Source organism: Notamacropus eugenii, chromosome 7 (assembly GCF_028372415.1).
Source record: "Notamacropus eugenii isolate mMacEug1 chromosome 7, mMacEug1.pri_v2, whole genome shotgun sequence".
NCBI classification, from domain to species: Eukaryota; Metazoa; Chordata; class Mammalia; order Diprotodontia; family Macropodidae; genus Notamacropus; species Notamacropus eugenii.
In genome coordinates, this window is record NC_092878.1 from 102,545,254 (window position 1) to 102,558,556 (window position 13,303).

The 13,303-nt window shown below is 37.5% G+C and overlaps 1 protein-coding gene across 13 annotated transcripts in view; it reads left to right on the plus strand.

Moving 5' to 3' along the window:
* Positions 1 to 13,303, plus strand: part of STOX2 (storkhead box 2) — a 224,924-nt gene that overhangs the window by 181,088 nt on the left and 30,533 nt on the right. The gene's annotated exons all lie outside the window — the stretch shown is intronic.

A 13,303-nucleotide genomic window follows, 5' to 3' on the forward strand; every position in this document is an offset into this window, starting at 1 on the left:
TGAAGTGACTGTGAAATTAAAGGAGCTATGTTACTTAAAAAGCAAACAACATACCTCACTCCAACCAAACAACCACTGATTTAAAAATGGGATTAAGTAAAGATATTAAGTTATAGTTCGTGCAACGATTCTAGCAAAAATTAACAAATATTCTATTCAATTTTTACGAACCATCGGATTATTGTAGTTGTTTGAATGCAATGATTTAAAAGTCCTGACAAAGAAATAAATGAATATATTTTAGTTTCTAAGGTTCTAAATTGTATAAGAAGATATTCTGTCTAAAAGAAATAGATATGCCTAGCAATTTATCTTTATCACCTAATTTTGTCCTTAAGAACTTGAGATTTAGTTATTTGAGATTTAATTTTAAAAAATAGATAAAAACTCCAGGAAATAGTCATTTTCCAACTTTACCTGGGCTTTTTTTTTTTTGCTCATAAGTTTCTTAAGAGACACCACAGACTCTAAGTTTGCTTAGGAGTTAAGAGGATAGTATTTGCCAAATCAATTACAGATAAGTATTATGTTTCTACAGAGACACTGAAAAAAATTAGATCTCTCAGATTCCAAGTCATTTAATAAATTTCTTTATTATTTTCCAGTTCATATGGGTTTATCATTTCAGGGGTCAAGCCTCAACTCTTCTCTCATTCATTTCACGTAGACTGTCAGATTTTTTTGTTCCTATAGTATCTCTTATATACATCCCTTTGGTTGGCCCTCTTAACAGCAGTAACTGTGTTGGATCCCTGCTTACCTGACCTGGAGCAATAGCCTTCCAGTTGGTCTCAAGTCTTTCTTTGCTCCAGCTCATCTTCCACACACCTGCCAAAATGATTTTCCTAAAATGCAGATCTAACCAGGAAATAAAGTCCTTTTATAACCTTTACTCAATATTCCAAGATCTTCACATCCTGGTCCTTTCTACTCCATACATGTAGGATATTACTGCCTTCTAGCCACAATGCTTTACCACACCTCTCATAAAATTTCTCTTCTCTGTGACTTTGCAATGACTATTCCCCCTTTCTTCCCCCGCCCCTCCCCCCCAATACCCAGAGTGCCACCTCACCTCAGTCTCTGGGAATCCCTGGTTTCCTTCAAGACTCAGCTCCAATGTCCCCTTCTGCTGGAGGACTTTACTAATTTCATCCTCCTGCTTGTGCCTTTCCCTCTAAGGTTATCTGTGTACCTGTATTATATTTATCTTGTAAATACCTAAGTTGGGTCATCTCTCCCGTTAGAATGTTAACTCCTTGAGAGCAAATCTGTTAAGCTTTTTGACTTTGTGTCCTTAATGTCAGAAAGGAAGGAAGCAAACATTAAATGTCTACTATGTCCCACACGCAGAGTGCTTTACAAACATTATCTCATTTGATCCTCATCCTGGGAGGTAGGTGCTTTTATGATCCCCATTTTACAACTGAAGATAATGAGGCAGAAGTTAAGTGACTTGTCTAAGGTTCATACAGCTAATAAGTGTGTGAGGTGGGTTTCAATTTCAGGTCTTCTTGACTCTAGGTCCAGGGCTCTATTTACTGCCCCACCTATCTGTCAGACCCTTAATAAATAGATGCCTGTTGACTGATTTATTGCCCTTTCATGAATGGACATCAGGGAATGGACCAGTGATTTTCAATCTTCTATCAATGGTTTCATTCAAGATTCTTCTGGCTACTTTCTTACCCACAAAATTCAATTCAATAGACATTTACCGTATTTCACCATCTAGTCCTCGCTACTACAAAATTGTCACATCCTATTTTTCAGTCCAAAAATTGGTTTATAGCCTTTCATCATGTAATCGTCGCATGGTATAATTCTGTTCATCATGTCACTTAAAAGGTAAACAGAGCAGCAATGCATCTGCCAGTGGCATATGGATTCTATTTATGTCTTGCACATTACAATCTGTGAGCCTAGAGCTCTCAGTGCTTGAGCATCGCCAATATTCAATTTTAATGTATATTCATGAGTGTTCCGTGCATGCTAATCATATACCAAAGACAGTTCAGTAATAAATGATTTTTAAGTAATACTGCCCCAATTTTTTTTAAACTTCACATAATGGTCACACTCACTTTTTCTGCAAAAAATGTGGCATAAAATCTGTGACTGTGCCTGCTCTGTGAAAGACATTGTGCTAAGTTTTGGGGATACAATTAGCAAAGGACAAATACCTCCTGCTCTCAAGTTGCTTATGGTCTACTGGGAATAGGGGTTAGGTTCAGTATATACAACTAGAAGCATTAAGAAAGAATTCCTCCAGGAGGTGATCCTTAAAGTAGGCTAAAGATTTTAAGAGGCTGACTGGCATTGCAGGCAAGAGGCAGGGGTGGCAGGGACAGAGGGGTACTGTCAAAAATAAGTCAGCAGGGGAGGGGAGAGCCAAAGTATGAGAATGTGAAGGCTTTCATATACTAAGCTGAGGAGCTTCTATTTTATCCCAGAGAAAATAAAAAACCACTCAACATTCTTGAGCAGGATGTTTGAAAGTTAAAGCACAAGGCTTTAGAAAGTTCTTTTGGAAATTGTACGGGGACTGAATTGGAGTTGGAGTATGATTAGAAGCAAGAGAACCAATTAGGACACTGAATTTCAGTATGACGGGGAGATGCCTGAAAGAGGCTGGTATAGGAGATGTACAGATTTCATTATGGGTGAGGAAATCCTCAAAAAGTGCATCTAGTGTTGCAGATTAGGTCACCACAAGAGGACTTTGGAAAAGGGAGAGGTTTAGGGGGGAAAGAGGAGCTCCATTTTTGGACATGTTAAAATTACTGAATGAAACAGATTTGTTTGTACCCTTAACACAGTGCCTCCTTGCACAGGATACATGCTTAATAAAAGCTTTATTTATTCATTCATCTAAAAAATAGATTTCTTTTAAAGTTGGAGTGAGCTATTGTTTGAAATAATTGTTGGAATGTTGAGCACATTGGAACTCACCAAAGACGGTGATACCATTTTTATAATGCTTTGTGGTTTACCAAGGATTTTATTTCTCCTCTGATCTTTACAACATTAATCTTGTGAGGTAGATGAGGTTGAGACAGGTGAAGGAAGAGACTTGCCAAGTTAGTCACTCACTTAACTGTGTAGAAGCTCATAGCCAGAGTGGCTGAGTGTCTTATCCACAGGGTCCAGTTCCCTCTGCTATGTCTGGGATATCTTAGAACTAAGGATTGGGATCCCTGACTTTGACTCTTTCTTAGGTCGAAATAGAACACATGTTCATTCAACATATGTCATGGTAAATTGCACCGTGCTGTTTATCTGTGGGAAGAGATAAGCAAGACATGGTCTCTGCTTTCAGAGGACTGAACTGGTATTTGGGGTATTTCCCAGTCCCTACTTAGAAGAGATTCTATTGTATCAGAACATCTAATTGTACTTGTCCTTTCTTCCTTAAAGATACTTTTTCCTTTCTCTAGCTTATCATTATTGTTATTATGCAATGGGAATAGCAGAAAAATTAACATGAATAAACACATTGGAAAACCCCTCTGACTTTATTTTTCACATTTACAGAATCATTCAGTTTGGTTCACTCTTTATATTGGGATTCCTCAGCTTTCTTCATTACCTCGACCTCCATCAAGGAGATTTGGAGGGGAGGGGTGAAGGAGAAAGAGGGAGGGAGAGAGACAGAGAAGGAGAGAGAGAGAGAGAGACAGAGAGGCAGAGGGAGGGAGGGGAGGGACAGAGAAGAGGGGGAAGAGAGGGAAAGAAGAAAAGGAAGGGGGAGGGGAGAGAAACTCTAACATAAGGGACACTCCAGCAAATGCATAATAGTAATTCTTGCATGTGCTGAATACCCTCAGTCCTGTCTTCCCTATTCTTTCAAGTTGGGCTGGACACTCTAGAAGGAAATTACCCTCTTGAGTAGTTTCTACACCATCCACAAATGTGATTCCCTTACTGATAGTCTCCCTCGCTCCAGAGTTCTGCTTTGTTACCTACCACTAATAGCCGCCCCAGTTGTTGGGGTTTTCTTTTTTAAACGTGACTTCAGAATAAACTATATAAAATCAAGTGAGATTTACTTATTGCTTTTGGCTTTACAAAGATAACTTTTAGCTCTCTCACTTTGAACCTATTAAGTTAGCAACATTTTCCCTGCTTGCCCTGTTTCAGGCTGGAATCCTGGCTTTCCGGAGCTTTGCTCTGCTCGAGCTAAAGAGAATCCATTTCTCTCTCTCCAAAGACCTCAGGGTCACCACTTAGTCAGAACAGTCCACTGTTATAAACTGCCTCACTTTATCACATCTTACTCCCTCCTACACAAGGTCCACCCTCCAGGACTACATCCGTGCCTAATATGGGAAAGAGGGTAGGGGGTAAAAAAGAGGAAAGGGAAATGACGCCCTTTTTTATACCTTGAGGCATGGAGAGGGGCAAAAGTATGGTGCCTAATTCTCTTCCTTGCCCCCATGTTCTTTGGTTGATATACTGGATTACATAGTCTATCTTTGAACGCCTGGAGTGGCTCTTCTTCACCTATCATTATTTTTTTTTTAATTTTTAAAAACTAACTCCACATAAACTTTGTCTGAAACTTAGCTAAAATCTAGTTCCTGTACCATCCACAAACGTGATTCCCTTACAGAGAGTCACCCTTGCTCCAGAGTTTTGCTTTAATGTTTACTACTTACGGTCAGCTGCCGCAACCTAAAATCAATTCCGATTTATTTTTTGCTCTGTTTATACACAATTCCTGATGTGATCACCACAACAACTCTGGGAGGTTCTATTATTATGTCCCCCTGTTATAATTAAGGAAACTGAGGCTGAGAGAAGGATGACTTGTCAACAGTCACACAAAACTAGTAATTGGCTTAGGTAAAATTGAAACCTAGGTCTTCTAACTGCTGAAGTTTCTAGCCTTTATAGGATCATAGAGCTGGAAAAAGGGAGCTTAGAGGTTATCAAATTCATCCTCCTCATTTTTAAAGATGAGGAAACTGAGACCCAGAGTAGATAAGTGACTTGATTAAACTTTCACACTATGAACTGGAAAACTAGAATTCAGACGCAGGAATTGTGACTCTTAGGTTGAGCCCTCTTTCCACTGTACAATGGAGCTGTCATCATCCGCTATGTCATACTGCCTTTACAGGATATTGCAGCATTCAGGTGAAAATCTTCCTTGATGGATGCAAATGGAGAGAGGGAGGGTAGATCAGAACCAGTGTACACTAGGGGAAAGATTAGTCATTGCCAAGCAGCCTGTAATGATTTCAATACATGAAACCATTTAGTATAGAAAGAAATAGATTGCTTATACTTAAATATACTTTAAAAAGTTTGGCTAGATTCTACAGCAAGTTGAATATATATCCGAAGGCCACAGTTGTCTGGCTAAGAGAAAATAACCCTTTTTCAAATGTGTGGCATTGGCTGGTGATGTTTGGATTTACTCTGTAGACAGGATTCTGGGCCACACCCTCTTTGAAATATGAAGTATGCTAATTATTTATAACTTCTCATAGCAACCACTCTGCATTAATTCAAGGAACAAATGAAAGTAGTATTCCTTTACAAAATGTTGTACCCCTTGAACAGTATATTTTATAAGCACATATAGCAATGTCCAAAATATAGGGTCTGAATTTTTTGTATATTTTTAAATCTCACATTTTTTTTTAAAGTAGGGACTTACAAAATTGGGAATCAAGAAGCTACATTTTTCTTTTTTAATTTGCAATCTCACAAGAAAGTATACTCGTGAAAGCCTGACTTCTACTTTTTGAACACTTCTAAAGTCTCTAATGTTTGATATAAATCTTAGAATCAAAAGAGCATTTTAGAATTTATCCTTCCTGTGCTTTCTTCCATCTTCTCAGGAAGGTCTCCAGTGAGCAGAGTTTATAATTATTGTCTGTGATAAAATGACTTGACAGTTTTTAGCTCTTTAAAGATTTTTTCCCAAATCCCCAAACGTTTATGGGGTGGGGGGTTTAGAGATGAGGAAAAAAATAAACCTAGACATCTATCACAACCATACTTTCTTTTGGATTTGGTTTCAATTATCCCTAATGGATCATTTCAGATAAATGTCAAATCTTACAGATGGGTTCAAAAAATCATCTTCCCAAGTGCAGGACAGAAAAAGAACAATTGAAAGAGTTTCTCTGAAATCGAGCTTTGAGTTTTAATGGACTGCAATGTTGTTGTGCAGTTATTTTCCAGTTGTTTTTGCACCCCCATTTCAGGTTTTCTGGGCAAAGATACTGGAGTGGTTTTACTATTTCCTTTTCCACCTCATTTTACAAATGAGCAAATTGAGGCAAACAGGGTTAAATGACATAGCCAGTAAGTGTCTGAGGCAGATTTGAACTCGAGAAGATGAATCTTCCACACCTGTCTCCAATGGACTGTAAACTCAACATGAATCAGTGTTGTGATACAACAGCCAGAAAACTTTAAGAGCCATCAAGGAACAAACAGGATGCTATAAAAGGACCTTGAATCCTTGTCTTAGAAAGATCAGCTGAAGAAACTGGGCTTTTTAAGTCTGGAAAAGAGAAGACTTTGGAAAGATGACAACCATCTTCACGTGTTTGAAGGGCTATCCTGTGAAAGAGGGATTAAAATTATTTTCCTTGGTGCCAGAAGCAATGGCTAGGAGTCGCAAGGAAGCGAATTTATTTTCAATGTCAGGAGGAAAAACACCCTAATGATTAGGACCATCAAAAAGTTAACTTTCATGAAGATGGCAGACTCCCTTTCATTGGAGGTTTTCAAGCAGGGTCTAGAGGGCCACTTGCCAAATACAGATTTTATGAGAGGTGGAGAATGGACTGGGTGGGCCTAGATGGCTAACTCTTCAACTCCCAAAATTTGAGGATGCAGTTGAGAACATTGACCAGTGTATTGAGAATCAGGAAATATATTTCTTGGCTTATTTTCATCAATGATTTGCACTGAAATCTATGAAAAATCACTTTAGTATGTAAGTCTGTTGTTAAGTCATTTTTTAGTCATGTCTGACTCTTCATGACCTCCTTTGGGGTTTTGTTGTTGTTTTTGCTTTTTTGTTTTTTTGGCAAAGATATTGGAGTGGTTTTTGTATTTCCTTCTCCAGCTCATTTTACAGATGAGGAAACTGAGGCAAACAAACTGAGGCAAATTAAATGACTTGCCCAGGGTCACACAGCTATTAAGTGTCTTGAGGGCAGATTTGAACTCAGGCCTTATTGACTCCAGACTGAGCACTCTATCCACTGCACCACCTCGCTGCCCATGTAAAAGTTAGTCTTTGTAATCAATTAATCAATGAGCATTAGTGCTTACTATGTGCCAGGCACTGTGATTCATGTAGGGGGTACAAAGGAAAAGGAAAAAAAGAAACAATCCCTACCCTTAAGGAACTTACATCTTAATGGGGAAAATAATGTATATAAATGAGACTGTACAATATAAATACAGAATAGATGGAAGGTAACCTTAAAGGAGATGGCACTAACTATTTGGAGGAAGCTAGGAAAAGGTATTCTGGAAAATGGTCCTTATGCTGAATTTCGAAGGAAACTAGGAATGATAAGAATAAGAGATTGCAAGAGAGTATTCCAGGCATGGAGAACACAGCAGTATGAAGGCACCAACTGTAGAAGGAATGCCATATGAGTTGATCAGCAAGGTTTGATCTCTGGCTGAAAAACATCATGTGTGGAAATGAATGAAATTTAAGAAAATTGGGATAGACTTGAAAAGTCAAATAGAGGTGTTTATATTTGATCCTGAAGACAGTAGTGACTGGAGTTTTTTGAGAAGGGGGGAGTAAAAGGGTTAAACCTATACTGCAGGAAAAATCAGTTGAATTAGAAGATAGATTGAAGTGGGATGAGATTTGAGTCAGAAAGATCAACTAGAAGACCATTTCAAGATGAGAAGAAATAAGGGCTTTTATTGAACTTGGGTGGTATAGGAGTGGAGAGAAGGAGACATATTTGAGAGATCTTGTAGAGAAAGAAATTGACTAAAGTTGGCAATGGATTGGATACCAGAGGGGAGAGGTTGGGAAGAAAGATAATGAGTTCTGCTTTGGACATGCTGAGTTTGAGATGCCTAGCAATATAGGACAGGAACTCAGGAGGGAGTGATTTGGGCTGGATAAGTACATGTAGGAATCATCTGGGTGGAGAAGATAATTAAACTCAGCTCAAAGCTGAGATCTCCAAGGGGGAATGTAGAAAGAAAAGAGAAGGGCACACAGAACTTTGGGACATGTTGTGGATGTTATTGATCATGGATGAGTACAGCAAAAGAGACTGAAAGGAAGTGGCCAGACATGTAGGAGGAGAACCAAGAGAGCACTGTCTTAAAAACCCAGAGAATAGAGGCAGCTAAGTGGAACAGTAGATAAGAGTGCTGGCCTTGGAGTCGGAAGGACCTGAGTTCAAATCCAGCCTCAGACACTAGTTTTGTGACCCTGGGCAAGTCACTTAATCCTGATTTCATCTTCTCCCCATAGAGGAAGGAAGGAAGGAGAAAATAATCAGGAGAGAAGGTGATCAACAGTGTCACATCTAGCAAAGAGTCAAAAAAGATGAGAATGGAGAAGAGGCATTTAGAAAGCACTGTTAATTTTGAAACAAGCAGAAGACTGATTGTGGAGGATTTCTTTGACCCTTTGGTAGATTAATGGTTCCTTCACCATGAGTATTTCATCCATATAACAAGATCTTTGTGGGTTTTTTTTTTTAATCTGCTAAAATTCTTATCAACATGAATTAGAATTTTCCTGTGCAGCAAGGGAGGTCCTGTTGGAAGCAGTCTTGTTATTTTAGTGACTTGGCAGAGGACCAGTGTTCTCTTCAAAGTGTCCATCTGTTGTCTCACGTATAAAATGTCTATGCCCAATTTTTGTGTTTGCATGTATCGAATATACTTATAATACTATATATGTCCATGCCATTATTTTTATTGTAATCTATAATTTTTCAGGACCTACCTTTTCTCCTGCAAGTGATTTAAGATCCTACAATGAGTAAGGGGTTTTATCTCTAGCTAACAACTAGTGGGGAAAAAAAAAGACTGGCATTCATTGGCCCACAGCACATTTGTTATGTTAACACAATCATTAGTGGAGAGTCATGGACGATCTAGATAATGCTAGATCTACACAGGAAACTGAGTTAATCTAGAAGGAAAGAGTCATGGTGTAAAGAAGTGGAGGAAGAGGTACATAAGGTGCCCACCTAAGAGTGTCCATGGTGTATGCGGAAGAGAGGTGATTTTTATAACAAGGGAAGAACTTAGCCAAACAATACATCTAGCCTATGCTTTCAGCTTCATCACATGAAGCAAAGTAAGAAGGAAAAGCAGCTTCCCACAGGTCCAAGAAAACAAGGAAAAGGAACTGGGAAGGCCCAAAGATGAGCAAAGGTTGCATAAGGACCTAGGTAGGGAAGAATTGTTTTTCACTGAAAGTTAGGAAGTATAGGATAGGTTTGCTACAAGCCATTTCCAGTAGTCAGGGACAAAATTGACTTAAAGGATGAGGAGTAGAGTCTCTTCTCAGCTGAATAACCATATATGGATAGTTGGGGAAGAAGATTCTCGAAGGCCTCAAAGGCCAGCATTGGCCATTCAATAATCTAAAGACATAGAAAAATAATTTATCAGAAATAGTATCTATGAACTGATTCAAACTGAAGTAAACAGAATCAGGAAAATATTGTACACAGTAACAGCGATATTGTATGATGATCAACTGTGAATGACTTAGTTATTTTGAGCAATACACAGATCCAAGACAATCCCAAAGGATTTATGATGAAAAATGCTATCCATCTCCAGAGAAAGAACTGATGAAGTCTGAATGCAAATCAAAGAATGCCTTTTTTTTTATTTTTTAAATTTTTATTGAGGTTTTTTTCATTTGTGTTTTCTTTTGCGACATGGCTAATATGGAAATACGTTTTGCGTGATTGGCCCTGTGTAATCTATATCAAATTGCTTTCCTTCTCAAAGAGGGGGGAAGGCAAGAATTTGGAACTCAGAATTTTAGAAAAGTAATGTTGAAAATTATTTTGACATGTAATCTTAAAAAATAAGATGTAATTGTTTAAAATAAAAATATTAAATTTAAAAAATTTTAAAAAGAAATTAGCATCACAGAATTGGAAGAGATTTAGGAGATCCAGCAGGGGTGACCCAAATGTAAACTTTCCTCCCTTTATATGAAGCTCTAGACTAGACTTTCAGTGATGGGGAACTCACTGTCTTCTGAGCCAGCCCATTACATTTTTTGGACAACTTTAATATTTTCCTTACATAAAGTCAAAACCTTTCACTTGGATATCTGCACCCATTACTCTTAGTGTTCTGCATTATGGGGTAGAAACAGTTGATCAAGAAGTATTTATTAGGTGCCTACTAAATACCAGGCATTGTACTGAGTGTTGAGTATACTAATTCAAAAGTTGTCTTTCCTGCTCTCAGGGAATTTTCATTCTCCTGGAAGAGTACAGTATGTTCACAGATCAGTGTGGAATATACATACAAGCATATACACAACCAAATGCAGTGATGAAATCAGAAAAGGCTACTATATAACCTCCCTTCAAAACCTTTGTACAGTTGAAGGAATTTTGTCCTCTTATGTCCATGTTTTGCCCCACTCTCACCCCCTAATTACCTTCCAAGTTAAACTTCATTAGATCTTTCAACAGCTCCTTTAGATATAGCATGTTTCCCAGTTTCCTTACCACCCTGGTCACTTTCATCTTGTATAATCTTCATTTTTTTCACTATCCTTCCTCCAAAGTGGAACCTAGAATTTAACACATTGCACCAGATGTGGTCTAACTAGGGAAGGGTGGATACCATGCATTTGTTAATACAGCCTAAGATGGTGTTAGATTGTTTTGACTGCCTTGTCACATTGACCACCAAATATAAGAAGAAGAAGAGTGTATGGTATGTATGGTATTTGCAAGAATTGTGTTATGTTTTTCTGGCTTCTCTAATATTCTAAGCTTCTCCTTGAAACAAGAGCCCACCAGAATTCTTCTTCTCATGGTTATTTCTCATAGCTGTGAATTATGGAATAGCACAATCTCCAAAGAAATGAACTTGTAGATGAGCAAAGGGTAATGGACACGTGAATAGTGGGTTTTGATACGCTGAAACCTGTTAGCAATGAAGAATTTTGTGCCAGAAGTTGTGTTAAAAATAGAATTAAGTAGTTGCATGTCAAGAAAAGGAGATGGGGTCATATATCAATCAAGAAAAGATTACAGATGCATGTGTGATCCACAGGTATCTGCCTGGTACCAAGAAATCTAGGGAAAAGCACAGCATGTTGAGTAGATTCTCTTTAGAAGATTTATGGGAAGACAGATAAAAATTACATAGAATGAAAAGGCATACACAAGGTTGCAGTCCACACCAAGAGAATACCCACTGTGATAAAAAAAAAATAATAGAACTTTTGGAATATCAAGTCATGCTGTTGATGCCTGTTGCTGTTTCAGTTTTAATAACTTCCTCACTGGCAAATCTGTTTTAGATTTCCATTTTCACAGTTTTCCGTATAGGATGACTCTTTTAAACCTCCCACATGACAATTCTTCATCAATTTGGATTCAACTATCATTTCCTTTCAAAGTCTTTTCTTTTCCTGGCTAAGCATCTCCAATTCTTTCAACCATCCAGGACTGGATATGGTCTCACTACTCTAGTTATCTTCCTTGGACATGATCCCCCTTTTATTTTTTATGATCTTCCTAAAATGTGGCATTCAGAAATAAACAGAATGCTCTAGGGCAAAGTATAGTTTGAACATTGCTTTTGTTAATAGAACCAGAGATCACATCAGCTTTTTTGGTTGCCATGTTCATTCACCTGTTGACTCAAATGTTGGGTTTGTCTTTGGAATACAAAGCCAATGTTCTTTCTACTTTTCCTTGCTCTGTGTCATTATATTAAAAATAAAAGCATTAAAAAACATAGGACCAAGGACCAGATCCATTAGAGACCTCCCTCCAAGCTGATATTGATCATGATTCATTACTTTTCATGTCCAATAATTTTCAGTCAGTTCCAAACATACCTAATTACCATCATGTAGTACGATACATAACAGCCACTTAATAAATGCTTGTTGATTGATTGATCTACACTTATATCAAACCATCTTGTTCAAAAGTAAATCATGGTATACTTTGCTAAATGTTTTACTGAAATCCAGGTGTATACTCTGGTGTACTCTGTGGTATCTAGTTTATTAACTCCATCAAAAAAAAAAAAGGATAAAATGATTCTGGCATGATGCATTCTTTATAAAATCCATGTTAAAAGAGTGGCATGTTGATTGATCTAGACTATAAAAAAATCATCATATCATGAAATATATCATGAAAGACTGCTAAATGTTTTACTGAAATCCAGGTGTATACTCTGTCTATGGTATTTACATGATCTAGTCTATTAAGTACATCAAAAAAAAAAAAGAATGAAATGATTCTGGCATGATCAATTTTTTATAAAACCCATGTTGGCTCTTAGACATCACTGTTACACTTTTGACATGCTCATAAACCATCATTTTTAATACTGTCGGAGAATTTTGCCTGGAATCTGTCTCTACCATTTTTAGTTAAAAGATTATATTTATCATCCACTTATCTTTTTCTTCCCTCCAAAATCAAGACTTTTTTTGTTTAATAAATGTTTATTATTTATTGATTGATTGGGCCTCTCATTTGTACAATGAAGAAGTTGACCTCAATAACTTCTGGGATCCCTTCTAGGCGAAAAGAGCAGAATCAGGAGAACTTTGTGCACAGCAACGACCATGGCATGCGAGAGTTTTTTCTGGTAGACTTGGATCTTCATAGCAATGCAAGGACATAAAAAAATTCCCAATGGTTTTCTAAGGCAAAATGCCTTCCACATTCAGAGAAAGAATTATGGAATTCAATCACAGAATGTAGCAGATCATTGTGTGTGTGTGTGTGTGTGTGTGTGTGTGTGTGTGTGTGTTATGTTTTGGTTTGTTATATGATTTCTCCCATTTATTTTAGTTCTTCTACACAGTATGACTGTAGTGAAAGTGTGTTCAACAGGAATGTACGTGTAGATCCTACATAGAATTGTATGTCATCTTGGGGAGGTAGGGGGGAAAAGTCTAAGTTTTATGGTAGTGATTGTAGAGCATTAAAAATAAATAAAATGAATATATTAAAAAAATAATTGTTAGAAGTGCAATTTACCTCCTTTGTCCTGAGAACTATGCTTCTACTAATGAATCCCAAAGTCATAGAATCACATGATCATAGATTTAGAACTA